Source organism: Pogona vitticeps, chromosome 2, assembly GCF_051106095.1.
Source record: "Pogona vitticeps strain Pit_001003342236 chromosome 2, PviZW2.1, whole genome shotgun sequence".
In the NCBI taxonomy this organism is placed as follows: domain Eukaryota; kingdom Metazoa; phylum Chordata; class Lepidosauria; order Squamata; family Agamidae; genus Pogona; species Pogona vitticeps.
This window is the reverse complement of record NC_135784.1, coordinates 90,537,641-90,564,289: the sequence shown is the minus strand read 5'-3', so window position 1 is coordinate 90,564,289 and position 26,649 is coordinate 90,537,641. Positions and strand designations below refer to the sequence as shown.

At 40.8% G+C, this 26,649-nt stretch overlaps 1 long non-coding RNA gene across 1 annotated transcript; it reads left to right on the top strand.

Moving 5' to 3' along the window:
• Positions 1-10,394: 10,394 nt before the first annotated feature.
• On the top strand, positions 10,395-16,460 carry LOC144586795 (uncharacterized). The gene is made up of 2 exons (XR_013541824.1): positions 10,395-10,511; positions 10,609-16,460. It is a non-coding gene; the product is annotated as an uncharacterized LOC144586795 (long non-coding RNA).
• Positions 16,461-26,649: the final 10,189 nt, after the last annotated feature.

Below are 26,649 nucleotides of genomic sequence, written 5' to 3'. Positions count from 1 at the left end.
CTAAAACATGGAAAATTTACTTTTCTGTGACTTCATTATTATATCTCATTGTTGCCCCCAACCATATGGCTGGTTGATTAGTTGTAGTCCAGAAAAGTTGCTTTTCCAAGATCTTAACAAACAGATGCTTGTATCTTTGCTCCAGCAGGTTTTTTTAAAGAAGAGTTACAGGATGCTGCAGCCTTAATCAGCAGGTGGGAGTGGGTGTCAGTAGAAGTACTTTATCCTTTTCCCTGCTGGCTGTTTTTCCACTCCTGATTGATGAGCTCTCAACTGATTTATCCCCATGGGATCAAAAGACTGTCAAAGGCAGGTTAGTAGTTTAGAGTTGAAGGAGAGCTGCAACTTTTTCCCCCAAAAGAAGGTATGATTAATCTAGAATGATTTTATTTAATAAACACTTTCTGGGTCTTAGAGATCACAGTATTCTTTTCTAAGTGCCCATGGAATGGAATCCTGTAGAACCTTTCCTGATATCAATTGTCAAATTTGCTAGTCAGTAGTCGTCCAGATCTTCGTTTCCCCCTTTTGAAGATGGTAATGATATTGGCTCAGCTCCAGTCTTCAGGGACCTTGCTTGTTCTCCAATAATTCTGAAAGAGAATAGACACAGGCCTGAAGACTGCAGGTAAAAATTCTTTTCATACCCTTGGATATGGTCCATCTCTTATCTTGGGAGGCAGCCTCCTCCCTTCCTCCATAGTTTTGCCTCCAGTAAGTTGGCACTGTTTTCCTTTTTGGGAGAAAACAAAGGCAAAATAGGTGTTCAACAGTTCTGCCTTTTCTGTCACCCATTAGTATTCCTCCCTCCTTTTTAATTACAAGCTCTGCAGAAAAGCAAGGATTTGTTTATGGTAGGACCCATCCATTGACAAGTACCTGTACTCTGAGATTTGCTACTTATGTGTTGTTGTTTCAGACACTGACTCTAGTGCCTAGAATTCTCCAAAAATTTGCCAAGCAGAATTCTTGGAGTTCCAGCCCTCAGACACCTTACACATACCAACATTTTGCTCACCTGGAACAAAGCCCATCTTCCAACCTTCTCACCTCTTTCAGGTCCACTGTTGTTCAAGTACAAAAAAGTGCTTCCTGGAAGGACTAGGTCTTCATGGGAACTGTAGTATTGTTGCCCATTAGGGAACTCATTAAAAAACAATTGCTTCTTTTATGAAGCACAGCATGCCATCCTCTGCCTCTCCAAAAAGCTGTCAGCTCTCTCTCCCATGTATGCCAGCCACAGCACATTACTGTGTTTGCATGAAACTTTATAGGCACCACACACAGTGTATAAATTTGTGCTGCCAGTTTCAAAATGGGGATAATAATGACTCCATGGCCCTCAGAATCCCCCAAAGGTAGATATATATTACTCATACTGATTTTTATAAATCTGTGGCATAGGTAGCATATGATGTTGGATTAGATCTTTCTTGTGATGTCATCAAACATTCCTTTTTTAAGCAAAAAAAATCTGTCAGTTTTTAAATTGGTTTCACATTTTATGCTCCAAGAACTAAGTGAAAAGAGCATCTTGCCCCAAGGTTATCCTTCTCTTTTCATCAGCATTTCGATTAAAGCTGGTCATGGTTTGGTTTCTCCCCTTCAGTGGAACAGATTGTAGTCTTTTCAAGCTGGACCCATTTCTTAATAAGAAGCAGTTTCTGCCAGGTTTGCTTTTCTTGCTTCCCTTCATTCCCCCAGGCTTCCCTCTCTCTTGGTGGCATTCTTGTTTTGTGACAATGTACTGCCTAGCGATCTGTATCATAGGTTGGAAAAGGTATTTTTAAGGGGGGGGGAGCTATAAATCCCAGAAACCATCACACACATACACATGCTAATAACATCAGATTAGTCAAGGTAATAAAGACAAAGGAGAGGATGAAGATACAGTTCCATAAGAGTCTCCTCCAGATTGGAAGAAAGGGCAAATTAGTAAATACTGTTCAGTGCAAGAAAATATATAGAAATTTATCTTGCATCAAAATCTCAACTTTCATATACATTGAATCGGGGGGGGGGCAACACCCAGCTGGTGGCGACTGACTGGGAAAGAGAGTCTGTACTTTTGAATAGCTTAAGAAAAATATCAACTTAGTCTAAAGGAACCCCCCAAAAAAGCCATTTCTATGTCAGGTATTGAAAATTAAGTTCCCATTATCATGCAAATATATGGTGCATCTCTTCTAGGAATGTAGTATACAGATCTGGTAGTCAGCTACAAAAAGATGTTGCAGGACTGGTGCATGGACGAAAGGTTGCTAAATTGATCAGGGAGCTGAAGCAGCTTCTCTATGTTGAATAGTTACACCTATTTAGCATGTGAAGGGGGGAGTGGAGAAAGGTAAATCCTTCCCCCCCCAAAAAAATTAGGGGTTTGTAAATCTCCTCTCATCTGATTTATATCCAAATATTTGACCAGCCCACCCTGAGATGATTTGGAGATGACTTGAATCAATATGTTCTTCAGTTTTTGCTGTGTTAGCAGGTATTCACACGTTTCTGGATTGAGGAAGAACCAACAATGTATAAAACAAAGGGCCATGACCTGGGATGGCAGGGACACTATTCAATGCCATCAGTGTTGGGAATGTGATGGGCATTCCATTTGTAGGCAAAATTCCTACCAGTTTCATTTCTTCTGTCCCTCCTTCCTAAGCAGAACTCAGGAAAAATATATGTATGTTGGGTAGCCTGGTTTCCCCACATGTGCCTGCTCACTGCCTAGCCTCAAGAAGAATACTACATGTTTGGCACACACCCACTCTTGGAAATGGTAATAAGTCTGTAACAAGAAAAAATATTTTTGGAAATAAAAATCAGCAGTGAGCATTTTAGAAAATAAATGAAGGCAGAGAATATAATGAGAGGAGGGCAGGAATAGTCTCTGACTCTGCTTTAATCTACCCAATCAAAGCTCTTACAGGAGAATCAGTTATCTATTCTACATTCATATACTTTCTATGGATGCAGTTTCTTTGAAGCTCCATGTCTGAACAATCAGACTTGCATATGAAGCCATGTTTATCTCCTGATAACCAATCACAAAATAAATACAGACTACTTTGCATTTTCTAGAGGCGAGGCAAGATTGTGCTATGAAAAACATACTTTTTAATTCTCTTAAGGGAGCTCTGCTTCTAATGTCAAACACATTGTATTCTCCAGGTTGACCCTCAGCTTTCTCTGGGGTGATGTTCCCAGCATTATTTCCCAGTGCTGCCACTTTGAGTCCCATTGTCAGGAGAAAGACAGCACAGAAATGACATACCTACCATATTTTTCCATGTATAAGATGCCCGCATGTATAAGCCCCCCACTTTTCTAATCCAGAATTAAGAAAAATAAGTGGGGCTTAGCAAGTGTAGGGGGAAAGAGATCAAAGTGCTGCAGGATTGCTTTGATCCCTGCTTTCCCCTCCACTTGTTTTTGTACTCTCCTCAGCTTACTTCTGTGTATAAGATGACCCTCAATTTTTAGTCTAAAGATTGTAGACAAAAGTATAGTCTTATACATAGAAAAATATGGTGCATGCATACCTACCTACCTACCTACCTACCTACCTACCTACCTACCTACCTACCTACCTACCTACCTACCTACCTACCTACCTACCTACCTACCTACCTACCTACCTACCTACCTACCTATATACATACATACAATTTTTCAGACTGTCTTCAGCTAGCTTGCCTCTCTTTCCAGCCCTTCACTGCTGCCCAAGCAATTGGAAAAGATGGCTAACAAGGAGTGGAGTGGGCTTAATTGCCCTGCCTCAAGATGGAGCACACAATCACACTCTGACAGAAACTGACCTCTCTCCAGGCTGGCTGTAGGAGTTGGAGAAGAGAAAGAGTCTTATGTGCATGAAGCTAGGAGCTGTAGGTAACTGAAGGATTTGTGGTGGTGACTATTAAAACAGCAGAAGCAGGAGTACATGGGAGCAGAAGCAAGTGATATTTTCTGAGTGAAAATTAAAACACTGGGGAATGTTTTTCTATTGTAGTACAATGCACATGCTGTACTGGAGTGGGGCCAGGGGCAGTGCAAGGTGTTCCACCCCTAAAAATGAGTCAGAAAGTTCAGAAAGTCAGAAAGCTGACAAAAGTGCCTATCTCTCCACATCACTGTCACCCCATACTGTGACTACCATACTGCTGGTGTGCATAAAATACTGCTGCCAGACTGCTTTCTCCCACCATGTTGCCCCAGAAAGGAACATACCAACTGCTCTCCTTGAAAGTGAGCTCTTGGCACTTCTGCACCATTCCCTGCATACAACTGAAGATAGAAGATACAATTTCTAAAGTTTCTGCTCCCATAATTGCTCTTGCTTTAAGTTTGGTTTTTTAAACTAGATACTCAGAAAATCCCTGGATCTAAGTGGAGCTAGTTCCTCCACTGTGGCTCCTACCTTTTTCTTCCTCACCTCCGATACTGTGCAGGAAAGTGTGTGGAGCTGACATCATCTCCATTGGGAGGTTAAGTACCCCCATCCCTTTCTGGACAACGCAGTAGGCTCTTTCTGGGCTCTTGGCAGTTCTGGAGATCTGCCAAGAGCAGCAACTGCCCAAAGCATTGTGTGCCTTTCTGGTTTAGCACGAAGGACAGGTTACCCATTTGCCACCTTCCTTTCTCCACCTCCTGAGGTGACAGTGGTTCTAATGGTGGTCCTGTCTTGAATGGTAGCTCACTCACAGATACTGCATAAGTATGAGTGAGGTGCAATATTTGGAGGTATTAAATGGAAGCATAGGTCTTATCTCACACTTCTGAGTCATCATTTTTCACTTACTAGAAAAGTGTCTTTACTTCTGATATGCATGTATGTATGTATGTATCTCTCTATCTCTCTATCTCTCTATCTCTCTATCTCTCTATCTCTCTATCTATCTATCTATCTATTTATTTATTTATTTATTTATTTATTTATGCCCCACCTATCTAGTTGAACGACCACTCTAGGCGGCACTCTACCACTAAGAGGTGAATTTTTTCTTCTTCTTTTGACCTAAGGTGAACTTAGGTCAAGAAAAGGGCAGGAAAGGTTTCTTTTTTCTTTTTTTGTTCTTTAGTCAAGGCTCCATTCTCAAGTTGAAGCAACTTTTGGCGAACGGAGCCATTCTTAACTCGAATCGTTTGTATGTAGGAACGTTCTCAAGTCAAGGTACCACTGTACTTGATTTATGCTGACTCCAGTCTATACAGAGTTAGTAGGAAATGGCTGTTTTCTTTCCTTTGGAAAATATTTACCGTCTTCTTTCAATCTTCAAGTTTTATTCTCCACCGCACAGATCCCTGTTGATGGATTTGAGGCATCAGGAACTAACATGCCATGTTGCTTTCCTAAACCTTATTTTTTGGTCAAGTTAAAGAGACCTGTGACCCATAAAACAGTCTCTAACCAAGCAATGTAAAAATGATTTTCAGGAGAGCTGACACTTTAAATATACATATGAAAAGCATAATAATGCCTCCATTATTTGGCACACTGAAGAAAGAGGGTAACATCTGAAGCCACAGGTTCCTTAGCTGTCAGGCTTGTTCTTTGACTCTCTTGCTTTAGGGTCAAAAGTCAATCCCACAAATGCAAAGCCTCCAAATTCGGAATCTGCCTGTGGATAATTCTATGTTACTCTTTTAGCCCTCTTGGCATCTTTTGGGTGAGTGTGTGACTGTGTTCAAACTGAGCATAAAGTAGAAAGAGAGGGTATATAACAGGACTGTCAGCCGACTGTCACTTTATTTTATTCCGTTCCATCATGTGCCTGTAACCACATCATAATGATAACAAAAGTCCCCCTTCTTATGTATAAAAATATATTGGGCATAAAAATAAATGCTATGAAGACTTTGAAGGAATGGGAACAGACAGATGGTTATGTCTGCAGGAAACCAGGAATGAATTTGCCCTTAGTACTACTGTAACACTAACTGAGATGCAGAGCATTCTTCCCGCCCCCCCTCCCAAGACTACAACTTCAAAAATCCATAATCTGGCTGGGTGATTCTGAGAACTGTAGTTCTAAAACATAAATTTTCTGCAATGATCCAGTGCCTATTACCTGAATGGACACAATACCAAGCTTGCATTTCCTCAAACAGCTACCTAAGTATACAAGCATCTTTCATGCGCCACAACTGATTATTTAATATTGAAAACAAATGCACTTAAAATATTTTAAAAATTATTCTGAGACTGATTAAGGCATGGAGAAATAAACGAAATAAAGGTCACTCTTCAGTGATCGCATCTTAAGAGTAATACAAAAATATGCACACATTTTGTGGTACCATTGCAGCAATTCTGTTAATCGTTTTGGAAGCTTCTCCCCCACCACACACTCCAGGCTAAAGGAGGAAGTAAACATGGGAGTTTATTATTCATATCCTAGGAGATATGAATGTGACATTCGGCACCACCTCAGAACCAGCCCAGTCCACCCACTGGACTTCTCATAGGACATGTGACCATCGGCTCACCTGCTGAAGCTCCCATGTCTAGTAGGAAGCATTACAAAAACCCACAGAATTAGTCTGTCCAGACACACCAGCTAAACATATGTCCCTTATGCAACGGCAGTTCTAAAATATTCCCCTCAGCCTTGGGAAAACTAAATTTAGGACTTAATCACATGGACCATTTGAATAGTTTCTTTTCCTTCCTTTTAAATTTTTTTGGACTATTTGGATTATAGACAAGTGGTATAGGCTACATGTGCCATTTTATATAAATCAATTTATTTTCTGTCCTGTTTCTGGTTCCCCTCTGCCCTAAAATTTTCTTTTAAAAAATCATAAGTGGTATATAGGTAAAATGCTGATATATTTCTTGTCATTTGCAACTGTTAACCGATGCATCACCTGGTGGTATATGTCACTAGGTAAATGTAGGGCAGCATTTAAAAGTTCTGGAATTGTTGTTAGCTGGGGAGGGGGAAGTAACTATGAGTCACACAAAAGTAGGGGTGAGGGTTACAAAATGGAAAACATCAGCTAAACAATTCATCAGTAAACTGTTGTGGAGAAAAAAGTATGAAAGAAAAAGTAAGCGATTTATCACTAAGCATTGTTTTAAATAGAAGGGCTACAAGCTCTGTGGCAATGCAGTGACCATAGAAACCAAAAACCTGGGCCATTCACAAAGTAAATAAATCGGTTTACTTTGTTCAGCAATGTTCACACACGACGAAACAATGAGGACTGAAGCGATACAGGGACCGGATCACTTTTAAAAGGCTATTCTGGAGGGGGAAAAAACAATTGGCTGACCAAATAAATACATAGATGTTAGCCATGTGTTGTGTAAATGGAAATTTATTAAACATATTAAATAATGGCAGGATCACTATAACTAGGGTCCTTTTGGCACCCTTACTCAGTTTTATTTCCTGGCTTGCTTGCTAGCATTTCTGTTGCCTTTCTCGGCTGAGGGTTCCTATTGGTTGCAGGACAAAACATTGTGCAGAGATGCCATCCTTGGTTTTAAATAGTATGGGGAAGCCAGCCAACTGAGGGAACAGCCCTACAAATGTCTGTGAGAGGTGCCTTCCTAGGCCATAGGAAGAAAGCAGCTGAGAAGTGCCTTAAATGTACTTGAGGATACTTAGAAATAATAAAACAATGGTTTCATTTACATTTTACCATAAGAAAATAATATGTGAGTTTTCAGATACATATTTAGGACAGCACTTAGTAGTAGTTAAAAGCAGCCATAATGGGAAAATTCTTATTAAAAGAACTATTCCAGGAAAGCCCAAGGAAATAAAACTGTATGTTGTACACAATCTGTTGAGTAGTGAGCTGCAATGGATCTAGGTCTACCTCAATTGGTAGACTGTTCTAGGAGCCATTACCAAAATAGTTCCCCAGTGTCTACGTAGTGTACAACTATTAGTAATGGTAGGGCCAGAGAGTACACAGCCAAGGGACTCAGAAGTGTGATGCAATTGTCAGATAGGCTTATATGGGAGCAGCTAGATATATCTCACTTATTGTCTAGAGCAGCCATTCTTAACCATTTTTGGCCACTGCCATAAACACACCTTTGTGCTCAGCCAGTGAGCCCTGGTGCCAGCTGGGAATGAGTGGAGAGGCAGCGAAATCAAATTCTGTGCTTCTCCAGTAACACTTGCCTGGAAATGTGTTCCTTTGCCTGGAGTTCCAAAGAAGCAGAGCAATTCTCGAAAACTTCAGCTGGCACTCTGAGACCTGGCAAGTATAGTCCCTGGCCTCAAGCTAATAATTTAAAACGCCATGGTGTAGAAGAGAAGGGGGGAAGTGAAGGGAAACAAAAACAAGAAAACTCCAGCACAAGTTCTGCCTATTATCAGCTTCTTACAGTGCCCAGCGTGAAAGAAATTGCAATGCTATAAATGCACCTCTGCAATGTTAGTTTTCTCATGATCACCTAAGTACAGAAACATCTGTCTTCATTGACTGTGCCAGAGGATTTGTTCTCAGCTTTATTCATTATTATACAATTGCTATCACACTAAACAATTCCCAGTGTGGTGTAGTGGACAGAGTGATGGACTAGGACTCTGGAGAACAGGGTTTGAATCCCCATTTGGTCACAGAAACTCATGGGGGGGAGTGAAACTGGTAAACTGGAACTCCTTAAATATCTCTTACCATGAAAACCCTATTAGGGTTGCTGTAAACCGGTTCTGACTTGATAGCACAGAACACACACACACATCACACTAGACATGTCTTAATTACCTTTCATATTTACACAAAGGTCCACACATTGAAAGGGGCCTAGGGAAGACAGGAGGGCCTGGCGTGCTCTGGTCCATGGGGTCATGAAGAGTTGGACATGACTAAATGACTAAACAACAACAAACAACAACAGGGATGGACTGGACTGACCTTCAATATCATAAAGGATCCAAAAGTTTCTCTGCAGCAGCCATTCACCGTAGACACATAGATTTTGGCCTGGGTTCAGGGAGCTAAAAAATGGTCTGATAGTAGTAGGCACAGGGCCAGCACTGCAACCCTGTTTCCCTTTCTACATGAGAAACCTCTTCAAATGAGAAAAGCAGGTGGTGCCATTTCCCATTGTCTCTAGGCCAGTGATCCCCAACCTTGGGCCTCCAGATGTTCTTGGACTACAACTCACAGAAGTCTTCACCACCACCTCTGCTGGCCAGGATTTCTGGGAGCTGAAGTCCAAGAACATCTGGAGGCCCAAGGTTGGGGACCACTGCTCTAGGCTGTATAGCCAATGTAGTAAGGAACGCTGGGAGTTTGTAGTACAACAATCTCTGTGGTCCCTGATGAAGGATGATGGCAGCTTTTTACTAGATGCGAGATAAAATTGTGGTTTCCCCCCAGTAGGTACAATAGTCTCACCAGCTCCCATTTCCTCAAGACAGGGTGGGTGCTGTGACTTCATTTTCCTGAGGTTCAGAATCCTCTATTTTAATCCAAAACTGTCTTCAAGTGCTTGATTTAGCCCTAGAGTCAAACACTTAGCACTTAGTCAAATTAGCTCTAAAGCTGTGTATGAAGAGCAAGAAAAGGAGATACTGCTTCCCAAAATGTAAGCTTTGCTCTTGGTTCTTCCTGATCTCATGAGTAACAAGTTGCAAGCAGTAGCAGTTGCTTACTAGTATTAATTCTCCCTCCCCATCCCCCCATAACAAATATATAACTAGGCTGCATTATGTCTGTAACTTAATGAAAGATAACATAACTCCATTCGCTGTGTGCATGTGATATTTTTAGGTGTGTGTGTACATGCAGGAGGTATGACCTCACTAAATACAGGAATACTGTAATGTCCAAGTGCTGCTTGTCTTGTGCCTTATACCAGTGGTCCCCAACCTTGGACCTCCAGATGTTCTTGGACTACAACTCCCAGAAGCCTTCACCACCACCTCTGCTGGACAGGATTTGTGGGAGTTGAAGTCCAAGAACATCTGGAGGCCCAAGGTTGGGGACCACTGCCTTATACTAGTTATTGCCTTGAGCTCTGTTGTGGGTGTTGTGGTGCTGATGCGATAGATGGGAAACATTCAGATTTATAAAATAAATATTCTAGTAAGTTCTTTTTTTTACTGGCTTTGCTGCAACTGACTAAAGACTAATATGGTTTATCCCTCCAGAAATAACTAGATTTTTTTTAAAAAAATCTTGGCATTCTAACAATAACGAAACACTTAGCCTTCGAGAATACAATAACGAAACACTTTTGGAAAGTAACTTTCCAGACCCTGCTTTCTCTTCCTCAACGTGCAGGCATTAATAAACCTTTCACATTGTTTTGAAAATAATTGGTAGTCTTTGCTTAACCTAATAGATCTGTTTAAAACCTTGCCAAGAAAAAAAAGAGGGTTTGATTATGCTTGTGTTAATAGTTTCAGCAACTCCCACTGCAGCACAGCACTAGCTCCATACAAAGTATGACATTCTTATGCTAATGAAATGACTTTTCAGATTACAGCTCTCCTGCACAAAGGATGGGCCATAGATCAGAAACACAACCAGAATTTCTCCCCAAGGTAAGAGCAACAACAACAACAACCCAAAGTGCAGCACAGTTTGTATGGTGCATTCATTAGTAGATTTTATAGCATCTATATTATATTGCTTCCACAGTTCTAGAGCCACTCGTCTTTTATGGGAATGGCATTCAAGAGTTTCCCATCACAACAACCATCATCAGAATTCTACACAGGAAGGATTCCCTCTCCACCCCACTCTGCCTCAACTTTCATCTGTACACCAGATTATGATAGCAACGTATCCTAGGGAAATCAGCATTCATATTCTAGGGCCCCAACAGCTACCTTTTGTGCATATTATGAATGCTGTTTAATAATCATGGAGATTAACCAAATGGAATAGAAAGGTCAAATGCTAAAAAACAATTAAATGAGCAGCGCTAAGATTGATCAAGAATGAAATGTCGTTTTCCACTCCCATTACACTTCCCAGCAGATCTGAATTTTTATCTGAGATGGATTGAAAAGATACCATTGAAAGAAAGAAAAGAGAGAGAGTTGAAAGAAAGAAAAGAGAGAGAGAGAGAGAGAGAGAAAGAAAGAAAAAGCAAGCAAGCAAGCAAGCAAGCAAGAAAGAAAGAAAGAAAGAATTGAGCCTCTAGTCCAGGGTTCCCAACTTTTTTTGATTCACAACCGCCTTTTATAATTGCCAAATAATATGTGACACCCCACCACCACCACACTTGCATAAAAATGTGGTAAAGAAAACACATTAAAATAGATTTATTTCAGAATATAATTCTAATCTGATATTAAATTTAATGTGATAATATATAGTGGGGGGGGCTGTAAATCTGCTTCTACTAGATGGAATTTGAGAAAGAAAAAATGTCAATAAATTTTGAATTAATTTGCTTTTTTGGGGGTATGGAAACAACCTTCCCTTCATGTCTCCTCCCCTTAAAAAGCTCCCCTCAGTGAAAGATCCCTCCCCCAAATAAACCCCTCCCCCATAGCTCCCCTATGCCCCTCCCTTGTTCTCCTCCCTTACCTTTTTGCCCCTCTTGCCTTCCTCCTCCATGATTCAGGTGGGGCCTGGAGGCATTTCCCCAGCCAGGTCCCCAATCCCTTCACTGTACCACCACAGCCACATGCAGCAAGACTCAGGGAGAGCAAAAGGCATCACTGCCATGGCAGCAAAAGCTTTTCAATCCTGCTGCCATCTTAGGTGCCATCTTGGGTGCCTGGCATGCACCATATGCTTGCCTCATTCAGGCCTCTTTGAGTCAGGCTAACACTTTGTCCAAAGGGTTGACATCAGTCCTCCAAGGTGGATGCAGAGGAACAGAGAGAAATGAGCTCTTTTGAAGGGGATAGGAGGGATGCACATGCATAAAAGGAAGATCCTCCCAAAGTGATAGAGAAATAACTCTAGATTGCCTGCAATTCTGGTTCAGATTAAATTTATGTGGATGTGGGCCAAGAGGATTAAAATAAAACAACATTGTGTATGCCATATTTAATATAATAACTATAAAAATAATTGGAACTAAAAATATCTGCAGTGATCCTCCAGAAAAAACTTCATGACCCCCTTGGACATAATGTACCCTAGATTGGGAGCCTGTGCTCCAGTCAGTGGCTGTAGATGGGGGGGTGGGGTGGGGGGGCAGAATGACATTCTGAATCTCCCTGTGCCCTATATTTTCAACAGGTTATGAAAAATAAATATATATAGGGACAAAATAAACAGAAGTCACTAAAAGTCACTATAGTTCTGTTGAACTATCTAGCTAGGAACAAAGTTATTACCATGGCTTGGCCACTGCTTGCTAGGCAACTAACATATAGTGAGGTCAAGTCATAGTGTCAGACCCACCTCTTTATACAACATTCCGTGACAACCAGCTCTTTGGTAGGCTATAGATCCCTACCGGTTGTTCACAGAGCTACCGTCATCAGTGTCCTTTCAGCAAAGGGGAAAGCAAGGCAATTGCTCTCTATGGTTTCTGGCATCTTGTAGTGGAAATAGTAGCCATCCAAAGAATCAGTCATGCCCAAGACTTACAACATTTCCCTTGTGTAAGAAAAAATAATTCCCAGAATCCCTAAATTAACATAGCTAGTGACCATGCTATCTATGGTAATCTTGGCTTCATAAGCCAAATAAATAATGTTTCCAAGCTGTAGTGTTGCCCAACTAAGTCTTCTGGACATGCAACCATGCTAAGCTGAAACTGTAAGCACTATCAACCCAATCCGTTGCTTCCCTACTTAGAAATAAGGGTCAAATGGCATGTTTATTGCAGCTGCACACAACAGAACCTAAGTAGCTCTTTGCATAGCAGTCTCAGGATGGAGTATTTGCACTGTGGATAAGGAAAGAATGGACTGCCAAATGCTCCCATTGCCAGAGGCTTTACCCCTGAAAAGCTCCCATTGCTAGCTTTCTCTACCTCGGTCATTATTCTCTGTCCAGCTCTGTTTCATATGGTAGCCAGCCAGTTATCTCTGGGAAGCATATTAAAAGGGCATGATGGAGAGAACCATCTCCTGTGCCTTCCCCTGGCATCTGGTAATGACGGACAGAGAGATTCCATTTGTCCGCTGTGGCTAATTGCCACTGAAAAACTCCCTTCCAGGAATTCATCACATATTTTGTTAAAGCCATCTTTGCCAGTGTTCCTTTGCCACATTTTCTGGTGAATTTAATTAAGTGGTGCACAGAAAACAAACCTGTCCTTTTGTTTGCCCTAATCCTGCCACTCATTGGTTCTATTACGCAAGCTTGCTTTCCCTGCCAGTATTCTGAGAAATGGGGAAATTTTTTCTCTTTGTCAGGTCTCTTTATTCTGTTTCTAATTTTGTCAATCTCTTTTTCAGGTGGAATGACAGATGTGCTTATAATATTCTGTATATGAGATTTATATAATAGCATTACGATGCCTGCTGTTTTGATTTTCAGTGCCTATCCTATTACTCAGGTTGCTTTTCTCACTGCAGCGGAGGAATGGACTGATAATTTCACCAAGCCTTTCACTATTCTTGGTCTGTTTATGATCAATCACTAAGTTGTCTGTGTAGTTGTGCATCCTTGCGCATCACCGTTCACCTTTATGTTACATTGAACTCTTTAATGATGCCAGTTCAACTGTTTTGCAGTAGTGTTTTGGAAACTCTTAAAATCATGATTTTACCATTTGACAATAGCACCAGAAGATTGGGCTGCCCCATGACTCATTACTAAAGCTGTTATAGTGAAATGATTGACAGCACAAGAAAAGCCTCTAATGAATTCACATGTCAGCTTGGGAGCCTTAGGGGAGTCCCTATCTTTCAATACCAGCTCTCTTTCCCTGTCTGCATCATCATAATGTTATTAATTTCATTTATAGGGCCCAATGAAGATCAAATTATACCATGCACATTCACTACAACAGGCTTGTTCTTCCATAGAATCATATTGATCTGTTCTGGGATTAATAATGCACTGCACATTCACCTAGGGCAAATCCTATTTTAAAGCTGATATTAGATTTTTAAATAAACTTTTTTCAAAGGTGATGTTGGGTTAAGTCTACTTCAGACCTTGGATAAAGGGCTCAAATCTACCAATGATGGGTAATTTAGGGCCCTTCCTAAGAGAGTTCATTTACATCATCCTTTTCTCTCTCAGTCTCACCCAAGGCAGAAAACTAAGACACCATCTATCTTTCTCAGGATTAACAGTCATAGCAGCAAAGGAGAACAGGCAATTCCAATGGAGATGAGGACAGAGAAACTCTGAAAGGCAACTATTTATTTATTTATTTAATTTATATCCCACCTATCTGGTCGGGTCAGGACCACTCTAGGCGGCTATTGGGCAACATCAGGAGTGGAAGATATCTATGAAATGAAAGATCTTTCTCAGGCAATAGCAGTCACACTCAAGCTAGCTTTTCCTAGGCCAGAAGGCATTAAGTCAGAACTAGGGAAGAACAAAGGACAAGTATGAATAGCATATTTTTCCTTTGTGCTTCCCCAGTGCTGATTAAACAATTGGATTAAGGCTGAAAGGACATCTAGCAACGGATTGACACAGAGGTGAAATGAAAGCCGAACACTGTCTAACACATGCAGCAGGAGCATGGAATGGGAGATGTATGAATCAAGGTTAACTGGAAACCACAAAGCAAGAAATGGAATGTTTAAACAGTGATGGAGTTATAGTGCTTGCAAATACTTACATCATTCCAAAAGAGCAATGCAGTAGGCCATTTCATTGAATAACATAGGCAAAAATCCATTGGCTTCAGGAATCAGTATTTGTTTGTTTGTTTGTTTGTTTTCCTTTATACTCTGGAGGAATTCAGGTGACTTCTTGGGTCAGAGGTTATCAATGCTAGTGCTAGTCTGCTAGGAAAAATATCCCAGCACAGAAGATCATTTTAAAGGGTTCCATGTTTCTCAAAGTGCTGATGAGGAAAGCAGTCTCTTCCAAAACTGGTTAGGAGTGGAGGAAATCTCTGCTCAAAAGGGCTCAGTTTGGAAATTTTAAAAGTTAGTAGTAATCTGCTGAAACAAAACAAAAAAAAGGAAGTGAAGGATAGTTTTTAAAGAGAGTTCCTTGATCTTTTGTCAGTTGATAAGAAAGACAGCTGACTTCCAAAACTAATTAGGAGTAGAGTAAAAATCTGCTGAAAACGGCTTAGACAGGAAGCTTTCAATGTTAGCATTAGTCTACCTTTGGGGCTCCTTCACGGATTGCTGCCTTGTCGGGGCAAAGGGGCTTGAGTAACCCAGAGAAGCTATGGGCTATGCTGTGCAGGGACACCCAAGACAGACAGGACATAGTGGACAGTTCCGACTAAATGCAATCCACCTGGAGTAGGAAATGGCAAACCATTCCAGTACCTTTGCCAAGAATACCCCATGAAGAGAAACAAAAGGCCAAAAGATATGACGCTGGAAGATGGGCCACTCAGGTCAGAAGGCGTCCAACATGCTACTGAGGAAGACAAAGACAAGTAGCTCCAGAGCTAACGAAGTGGTTAGCCCAAAGCCGAAAGGATGCTCAGCTGTGGACATGCCTGGAAGTGAAAGGAAAATCAGATGCTGCAAAGAAAAATATTGCATAGGAGCCAGGAATGTAAGATCCATGAACCTTGGGGAGCTGGATGTGGTCAAACAGGAGATGGCAAGAATAAACATTGACGTCCTTGGTGTCAGTGAACTAAAATGGACAGGAATGAGTGAATTCAATTCAGATGATTATCATATCTATTATTGTGGGCAAGAAGCCCATAGAAGGAATGGAGTTGCCCTCATAGTCAACAAAAAAGTGGGAAAAGCTGTAATGGGATACAATCTCAAAAATGATAGAATGATTTCAATATGAATCCAAGGCAAACCTTTAAACATCACAATAATTGAAGTTTATGCACCAACCACCAATGCTGAGGAGACTGAAAATGAACAATTCTATGAAGACTTACAAGACCTTCTAGAACTGACACCAAGGAAAGATGTTCTTCTCATTCTAGGGGATTGGAATGCAAAAGTAGGGAGACAAGAGATAAAAGGAACAACAGGTAAGTTTGGCCTTGGAGTTCAAAACAAAGCAGGGGAAAAGCTATTAGAGTTTTGTCAAGAGAACAAGCTGGTCATCACAAAAACTCTTTTCCAACAACACAAGAGGTGACTCTACACATGGAAATCACCAGATGGGCAATACCGAAATCAGATTGATTATATTCTCTGCAGCCAAAGTTGGAGAAGCTCTATACAGTCGGAAAAAACAAGACCTGGAGCTGATTGTGGCTCTGATCATCAGAACAAAATTCAGGCTTAAACTGAAGAAAGTAGGAAAAACCACTGGGCTAGTCAGGTATAATCTAAACCAAATTCCTTACAAACACACAGTGGAAGTGAAGAATAGATTTAAGGAAATAGATTTGGTAGACAGAGTGCCTGAAGAACTCTGGATAGAGGCTCGTAATGTTGTACAGGAGGCAGCAACAAAAACCATTCAAAAGAAAAGGAAATGCAAGAAAGCAAAGTGGCTGTCCAACGAGGCCTTACAAATAGCAGAGAGGAGAAGGGAAACAAAATGCAAGGGAGATAGGGAAAGCTGCAGAAAATGGACTGTAAACTTCCAAAGAATAGCAAGGAGAGACAAGAGGGCCTTCTTAAATGAACAGTGCAAAGATATAGAGGAAAATAATAGAAAGGGAAAAACCATAGATCTGTTAAGGAAAATTGGGAGATATTAAAGGAGCATTTTGTGCAAAGATGGACATGATAAAGGACAAAAATGGGAGGGACCTAACAGAAGCAGAAGATATCAAGAAGAGGTGGCAAGAATACACAGAGGAATTATACCAGATAGATTTGGATATCCCGGACAACCGAGACAATGTAGTTGCTGACCTTGAGCAAGACATCCTGGAGAGTGAAGTCAAGTGGGCCTTAGAAAGCCTGGCTAACAACAAGGCCAGTGGAGGTGATGACATTCCAGTGGAACTATTTTGAATCTTAAAAGATGATGCTATTAAGGTGCTACATTCAATATGCCAGCAAGTTTGGAAAACTCAACAGTGGCCAGAGAACTGGAAAAGATCAGTCTACATCCCAATCCCAAAGAAGGGCAGTGCCAAAGAATGCTCCAATTGCACTCATTTCGCACGCTATCAAGGTTATCCTCAAAATTCTCCAAGGTAGGCTTCAGCAGTATGTGGACCGAGAACTCCCAGAAGTACAAGCTGGATTCTGAAGGGGCAGAGGAACTGGAGACCAAATTGCTAACTTGCGCTGGATTATGGAGAAAGCCAGAGAGTTCCAGAAAAACATCTACATCTGCTTAATTGACTATGCAAAAGCCTTTGACTGTGTGGATCACAACAAACTATGGCAAGTCCTTAAAGAAATGGGAGTGCCTCACCCCCTTCTCTGTCTCCTGAGAAACCTATACATGGGACAGGATGCAATGGTTAAAACTGGATATGGAACAACTGATTCGTTCAAAATTGGGAAAGGCTGTATATTGTCCCCTGGCTTATTTAACTTATATGCAGAATACATCATGCGAAAGGCCGGACTGGAGGAATCCCAAACCGGAATTAAGATTGCCAGAAGAAATATCAACAACCTCCCATATGCAGATGATACCACTCTGATGACAGAGAGTGAGGAGGAATTAAAGAACCTCTTAATGGGGATGAAAGAGGAGAGTGCAAAAATGGCCTGCATCTCAACATCGAAAAAACTAAGATCATGGCCACTGGTCCCATCACCTCCTGACAAATAGAAGGGGAAGATAGGAAGGCAGTGACAGATTTTACTTTTTTGGGCTCTATGATGACTGCAGATGGTGACAGCAGCCACAAAATTAAAAAATGCCTGCTTCTTGGGAGGAAAGCAATGACAAACCTCAACAGCATCTTAAAAAGCAGAGACATCACCTTGCCAACAAAAGTCTGCATAGTCAAAGCTATGGTTTTTCCTGTAGTGATGTATGGAAGTGAGAGCTGGACCATAAAGAAAACTGACTGCCAAAGAATTGATGCCTTTGAATTGTGGTGCTGGAGGAGGCTCTTGAGAGTCCCCTGGACTGCAAGGAGAACAAACCTATCCATTCAACCCCGAGCGCTCACTAGAAGGACAGATCCTAAAGGTGAGGCTCCAATACTTTGGCCATCTCATGAGAAGAGAAGACTCCTTGGAAAAGACCTTGATGTTAGGAAAGTGTGAAGGCAAGAGGAGAAGGGGATGACAGAGGATGAGATGGCTGGGCAGTGTCATTGAAGCAACCAACATGAATTTGACCCAGCTCCAGGAGGCAGTGGAAAACAGGAGGGCCTGGCGTGCTCTGGTCCATGGGGTCATGAAGAATCGGACATGACTAAACGACCAAACAACAAAACCTTTGGTGGAGAAAAGCCAAGCCACAACCTAAGAGCAAGCACATAGAGTACTTTTTAAAGCATTTTTAAAGTTTGTTGAACTATTCTTTAATCAATTCAATTAAAAGTTGCTGATTTTTTTCCAAAGGGAAGAGAAGAGGTGTTTTGCTTTTTGTTTTTTAGTGCAGACAGTTATGATTTGTTCTCATTTGGCACCAAGTGTCACTGACAAATGGAGGGACAAATGCTCAATTTGGATGAGCCCCTAGAAATACCGGATATAAAACTTTGAAGTAACTACAGTATGTATTTCGAACCTGAATGTTTGAGATATCCCTGGTGCTGAAGACAGGTGAACAAAACACAACTATCACCCTCAGTGTCTGTAAAATTAGGAGGAATTATATTATTCCCATAGATGAAGTGAAACTTTCTTTTATGTAAAGAAATGAGCCTTTATAACTACATTAACCATACATGTACAACACGTAGGATACGGCTGACACAGAAAAAATTCAGTAAGCATGAGGGAAAAACACTTCGCTTTGGCTGTGTGAATTACTGGGGGCTGGTTTGCTTTGAACTGGTAGGAATCTCAGATGCACACTGGGAAGCTAATGGCAATTCTATTAGCAGCTAGTTCCCCTTAATGCTCTCGCAAGATCCATGCTTATGTACTGAAAGTTTTTTTTTTACTTCTCCAGTCTGCAATAAAGTTTGGCCCTGCACACGGCGCTTTGAACGCCTCACTTACTGCTCACTAAAATGGAGATTAAAACTCTTCCTGATACTGGTTGTGCAACAGGAGTCATCTTTAGAAAGAAAACAAAACACACTTGACTAGAGTTAAATATGTGTGTCAGCATGATTATATCCATTGGGTCTAAAATACAGATGTCAGCCCCCCTAGTTAGTTTGGGAGTTTGGTGCCATTTCTGTGTAAATGGAGGTGACACATCTTGTATTCAATGTGACAACTGACCTTTCCTCAGATCACTGCATCCCTCATGGATCACTTAACATAAAACAGCAATGACACATGACAAAACTCCTTATGAATTGGAAATCTTTACACAAGTCGATATGAAATTATCGTCCATTGTCAGTTGCAATCTACCTCCGCAACGACTGCTGGGAACTCTTGACTGTTTCTTGAGTGAAGGCAAGAATATGTCATCAAGCTAGTTCCTTGTCTGGTGGTCAAGACAGGCAATTCTGTCACATTCATTCAGTTAGAACGAATCTATCTCCTTAGATTGGAAGGGACAAGTGGAGAGGAGTTCACTTCCAGCACACTAAAATCTGCTCATTATCTTTTAGTTGAGAATGGTTAATAAGGGTATGGTTCATTATATGCCTGCTACACCCCAGAAAATTTTGCTAGTCTAAATAAACTAGATAAAGAGCAGTAACTCTTTCTCTCTGTGTGTGCTTTTCTCTTTCAATTGGTTTGTTATCTTTTTAAGAAACTGTGCACAAATTGGACTGTCTTCTATTTTTCTTTTTCATGTCAATGGACATGCTACCAAGGCAGGCTGAAACGGACAGTTCAAGATAGCATCTGAAAAACACAATATAATTAAAAAACGAAACCCAAACCTGTTTTAACTATTAGGCATAATAGTGTAAGGTCAATTGTACAATATGAAAACTTCTTAATTACAAACAAATTACCATTACAGGCTTTCACCAAACACGTGAATTGCTGCCATGTTAACCTCTCCTGCACCACCCAAACTCTTAATCGCTACTGACTAATTTTCACAGCAGCGAAGCACACTGATTTTTCCTCCTATATCAACTGCTGGATATTTTATAAACCTGTTGAAGTTCCTGTCATTTTTTTCCCCAAATTTTATAACTATTAAGAAGAAATTTTAGAATATTTTTGAGTAGTTTGATCAATTCCATTCATTTATTGTACCCTCTTACATGGATGGTTTCCAGATCTAGGAAGGAGGGAGCTATTCACTACTGATGGGCTCCTCTTTTCGGGGGGGGGGGAGGCTAAATTTCTGATAGTCAACCAGTTGTCGGAATTAACTTCCAGCTGCAGAGAAGTCTGTGCTGTGGAGGAGTCCAAAGAATGCATTAATTTCTCCCAGCTCTAGCAAAGTACAACATTAAAAAAGCAACTTTGAGTTTTCTTGCACCACATTTAGAAATACTGAGCTTCTGAACAACAAAATGAAAACATCCAAATGGACATCCAAAACACTGAAACAGTAGTTCTGCGACCAAGCTGGCCTTCATATGGGGAAGATTTAATGGGAAGCTCCTTTTTAAAGCAGCACAGCAAAAAGTCCAGAATTTGACACTCTTCCCAGTATCCAGCCTGATGGAGAGGTCTGGACAAGCTGACCATTTCCTCACTGCTCTGTGAGATTTGGATCCTAATGAAGTCACTGCCCATCTGTGGATTTTGGAATTTTTGCTACAGAGCAACATGGCTTCTGCTTTCTTCTCCACAGATTGCTTTTGCAGGTGGCAAATAGTTACAAGACTGCACTCTGCCAATGCCTGAGCAACTTTCACATTAAGAAGCCAAATGGCCATTTAGATGCTTCAAGACCAACTGCACAGAAAAACCTGTTGTTTGTTCCTGTCGCCTGGATTCAAAGGTACACAGTTCTGGTCCATGAAGGTTATATTAAATCAGGGTGCTAACAGTCCATCCTAAATCTCCAGAACTACTGGCTGGATTGGGATGGTGGTACCCATTCCTAGTCCAGAAAATCTCTGTGAGTAGTGGGGGATCCTCTGATCTCTAGGAGATCCTAAAACCAGGGTATTCCTAGTGATGGTGGAAAGCTGAGATCCACTGGATTCCCAAGCCCCTTTGTTCCCCAGATTGTCCCCCTGATTCTTCTTTCCCCGGGACTGAATCCCATGGAGCATGGAGTATGTTTTTGGACATACTGCTGCTAGAGATGTAAATCATAGACTTCCCCATGACAAACTTCATGTGGCTGAAGATTGGAAGTGGCAGAGGATCTACCATTTCACTCCTTTTGTTACCCATTGTCTCTTTCTCTGTTTTTTCCCCTTTCTTTCTGGCCCATGCAAAGTTCAGTCACACAAATCCTCTGTTACAGCAGCTCCACTGGCTGCCAATCCATTTCCAGGCACAATTCAAAGTGTTGGTTTTAACCTAACAAGCCCTAAACTGCTTGGGTCTATGCTATCTTTAAGACCCTATCTCTCTTTGAGCCTGCCAAGGTATCATCAAATAAGTCTTTTCTCTCTGTCCCTCACATGTGCATTTGGTGGGGACACAGGAAGAGGGCCTTCTCTGTTGCTGCACCCAGACTCTGGAACTCCTTCCCACGGGAAGCCAGACTGGCCCCATCTTTGCTGTCCTTCTGCAATCAAACAAAGACTTTTCTGTTCAGGTAGGGTTTTCCTTAGTGACTGGCTGTCTAAGAGAGGTTTTAATATGTGATGGTTTGTATTTTGTTTTACTATGCTTTTACTGAACATTTTAAATACATTTATTTAATTCATTTGCAATATTTGAATAAATTATTGGTTTTAGCTATCTTTTTTAATGATGTGAGCTGCCTTGGGTTCTTTTATTGAGAAAGGTAGGGTAAAAATATTTTAAATAAATAATATTCTGTGGTCACTGTGTACATTGACCAGTAAGACTCATCGTATCATTTCCCTTCCACTGTCTTATCTTATTTACAGTATTCTAAATCTGTATGTGGAGATATTTTTCACTGTCGAAAATCATTTTAAAAAAAGACTGAAGTTTCATTAATAGAGTAATTGTTTCATGATTGTCCCTTCAAGCTTCTCTAAAGCTCATAATTTCTGCTCTGGTGGACAGAGATTACTTTTAATGCTCTCTTTCAAACATCTTTGTTTCTTTCACAATTGATTAAAAGACATTTTAACAAGGCTTATGATGAAACTCTTCTTCATTAAAATAACAAATGGTTACAAAAGCAGCCTTCTGCCTGACAGAAACAGCCTTAGTGTTCCATATTCCAGCTGGCAACTCATTGTACGAAACCCTGTTGTTTACGGAAGCAAGTTGTATTAGAGTAGGACCATTGAATAATGAATGAAGATCTGGTGAGTCAACTCTTCTGCAAGTTCCATTGATACAAAAACTCCTACTCTAAATACTACGCTAAAGTAAGTCACAATTCAAGCAGGCCCATTTGAATCAATGAAACATATGGACAAATTTTACTGACCAAATTGCCACTCATTCAATGGGCCTACTCTAGTGCAGCTTACTGCTCTAAACAAGAGGAATTCCACCAGCATATATCTGGTCAAATGTCTCAGTTGCCATGATTTTAAAGCAGGACAGAAGATAGGTCTGCAAGTCCTTGTAGATCCTGGGTAGTAGGCCTGCAAAGAATTCTCTCTTCCAATTATTTCACCACCATAACAATAAAATGATCCCCAACGCCCATCCTAAATTAAACTAAACAGTTATAGAAACCTTACATTCTTTTTGAGTTCAATGGAAGAAGTCTTTCCATGAGACTGCTCTTCTTTGAGAAGTCCATCTCTTCTAACTACTAGATATGACAGCCAATTTGGTTTAACTGAAACTTTGACCTATTTATTTCATTTAAAATATTTTATAAACCCCCCCCCCCAATTCTCCTTAAAAGGGACCCAAGGCTGCTTACATCATTGAAACAACAACAGTGCAGTAAGTATATCACTACTAGAAAAAATCAGCCTAGTGAGACACCTGAATTTGATCTCCTGTTTTTCTGAGAAAACGAGCAAAGATGGACACTTTGTATTTACACAAATGAGGAAAAACACAAGACATTGTTTGTGTTTTTGTTTGTTAATTTTCATGTTCTTTTGTTGATTCCCAGAAGAGAGCCTCTGAAACAGGAATGATTTGTATTAACAAAAGAGTGATACATGAACCTTTCATGTTTGTCTTGGGTTTCCTTTTCTCATTTAACCATTCTTTCATCCTTTGCCTATCAAATTGGACATTTTTACATCCAATAGCATCATGACGGCGGTTGTCAGCAGCCAATCAGAATGACTGGGGGAACAGGAATTTTTAATCTGTAAAAGGGCCTGAAAGGTTGGAACCCTGTGAGGACTGCTGTTTTGCTTCAGTCTTTGTTGAAGGTAGGATGCTATGCTCCTGAGCTCCTGGATTCTTCCATTTAGACTGAGCTGCCTGACAGTCTTTTTTTGTCGTTCTGTCTTGGGTCCCCTCCTCCCTCTTCCCCATGCCCCTTTCTGGAGGGATTCTGCCTTCCTCTTTCCTTAGGATTATTTTTACTATTGCCTGCCCATAGCCTGTCCCCCTGCAATTGCTTATCTGCTGGACTCTGAGAAGAGCAGATAAGAAAAGGCATTGGGGTGAGTGTGGGTGGGTGCAAGAGAATTCTCCCCATCTAGTCATTTGACTGCTTTTTTTCTGGCATTATTTGCTTGCTTTGCCTGTTTTTTTGTTGTTGTTTTTGCTTCGATTTCCTTGCTTACATTTCTTGGTTTTTGGGAGAGTAGACTAAGTCTGTGTTGTTTATTTTGCTATTTTTCTCATGTGTATGTGCTAGGGAGGAGGGAGCATTCCCTGTTTGGTTTTTTTAACTGTTAATTTAGTTAATTTACTATGTGCTTATTCTGCTAAAGAGGAGAACTGTTTTCTGCTGGTATTTGCTTTGGTGCCCTGACTCCAGGGATCTGTTGTGTGTTGGGTGGGTGGCCCTGCCAGTGAACACATCCTGTGGCTTTTTCTTTTCTAATTTTTGGGTGCTTTGCTGCTTTTTTAATTGATTAGTGGGCAAGTATGGTATTTTTTAAACTCTTGTGTGTAGGACTGGTAGGACGAGCATTCACCAGCCATTGCAAAACGGCTATCCAGGTGGCTCCATGTTCAGATGCATAATACGAATGGGAAGGCCCTGCAATAGAGGAGATGAAAACAAATTCCAGAGAAGGAAGGATGGAAAAAGAAAGGAAAAGCCCATCATGGAGAGAAGAGACAGGGATAGACAGGGCCGGACTGGGACCAAAAATCGGCCCTGGCATTTAGAGCACACAGGCCCACCGGCTGTGGGGACACAGGTCCACTTGTTGTGGGCTCCATTCACGATATTGTGGCGCGCTGAAAGGGTGTTGCTGGTATAGTGGTATTGGTACATGCTTACGAGTTCTCCCTATCCCAATCATTGCCCTGGTTGTATAAATAACAAGGAGCATCAGGAAATCTAAACCTATAAAATCATCACGTTTAACAAAAAGTGTAATTAAAATTTAATGTTTAAATTTGTCAATGCTAGTGCTCTTTAAACAAAAAACACCAACAGTACAATGTGAGATCTTATAGCTATTTTAATGTATTGAAACATTAGATCATTAAACATAACTGCAACAAAACGTTCAGTGTGAACAAGCCATAAGTAGCAGATCCTCCTACATCAACACTTCCACCAGGAACAAAAGGCTCGGCTCAAGAACTTTCCACCTCGTTTATGATTTGAACATTTTAAATTTGAACCCTACTAATACTGGAAAGACTTAGGAATGATACGTTATCAAGGAATAAGAAGACTTTGCAGGGCTTCACTACTCTCTGCAACTCTGTTGATGATGGCATCCACATCAAGACTCATAAGGATTTCTTTTTCTGTAGCCATTAACATGAATGAATCCAAATGGTCCTGGGATACAGTATTCCTCAGTCGATTCTTGATGAACCTCAAGGTGGAGAAGCTTCTCTCACAAGCAACTTGAGTAAATGATAGAGTCAGTAGGAATTTGTAGGCTAGACCTATCACATTATAGGCATCTGTTAATAAATTGTAGCGCCGTAGAATTTGATAGCAACAAATGGCACAGTTCTTACATGTTGCACATGGCTTATTTAACAGCTCCATTTCATCAAATTGTTGACTTAGATCTTCCATGGGCGTTTCTCTTGACACCCTTACAGTGTATTCTTCTAGCACTGATGTCTTCAATTTGTCCCAATGCAAAGCTAGACTAGTTAATTCACACCGCAAATTTTCAGCTGTGGCATTCTCATTAAATTTGATCAAGACTTTACTTAAATCTTCCATTGCAGATATATGAAGCCCTTGTTCTCTTATGTTTGAAAAGTTCCTAGGGTCTAGGCATGCATAGTCGGCATACAGTGTTTCACTAGCAAGAAAACGTCGAGTTATGCTCTCCGTGATTACATCAAGGATCACATTGTGTACTTGTATCTTATATGCCATGATGGCATCAGATATTACTTCATCTTGAGAACATTCACCAGCCATGCTTTTCTTCTTTCTTAACCTTTTATGAGGCAAGGTGGCCTGTACTTCAAGTTCACAATCTTGAAGTTCTTGTAGTTTGTCATTTGCCCATCTCATAAAATCATCTGCACTGTTCTTGACCCCTTCAAAATCTCTGGCAAGCTTTTTGAGATTTTCCTGTGTCCCTGTGACCATGTGATGAGCTTGTAATACATCTAAGCCATTTGTTTGTAGATATTTTGACAACGGGGATGTCAGCTCAAAAATCCGAAGAAATATATGTGCTGTGAGAACGGTCTCATATTTAAGCAGTGATTTTACGTAAGTTTTTGCCTTTATACGTACTTCTGGCTTAGATCTTGAGTTTTCTTCAATCTTTGCCAATGTTACAATAAGGTCAACATATAAAGCCGAATCAGGTTGGGAAAATGATCCAAATATTTTTCTAAGTGCTGCATCTTTGGACCACCAGCGTGTTTCCCCAATCACAGAGAGTCTTCGATGGTGTGGGTCCTGACTGACATTTAGCCATACATTCATTCGTTGATAAGACTCACGAATAAAAACTCCAACATCATTTATTAGATTAAATAACGATGCACTTGGAATTACAACCTTTGTGGTGTCAGCCAGTACTAAATTGAGTACATGTGCATAACACCAAACATGAATTTGGCCTGGAGATTCTGTGGACAACCATGTAGAGAAGCCTCTATACTGTCCTTGCATGTTAGCTGCTCCATCGGTAGAACTACCAGTGCAATTTTTTATGTCAATTTTACATGACTGCAGAACTTGCCTTAGTAAGGTAAGAAAGTATTCACCTGATGAAGACTCACAATCGACCACTGCCAAGAGCTTCTCATGAATACAGTCTGTCACATAACGAACAATTACTGAGCATTGGTCTCTTGAAGTAATATCCTGAGTTGTGTCAATTTGCACTGAGAACATCCCAGCTTCTCTAACACCGCTTGCCACTGCCTCTTGAATTAACTGTTGTATTGTTTCGACAACTTTATTTATTGTTGTTTTGGAGAGCAAAGTTACTAATGATCCTCTGCCCTTTCC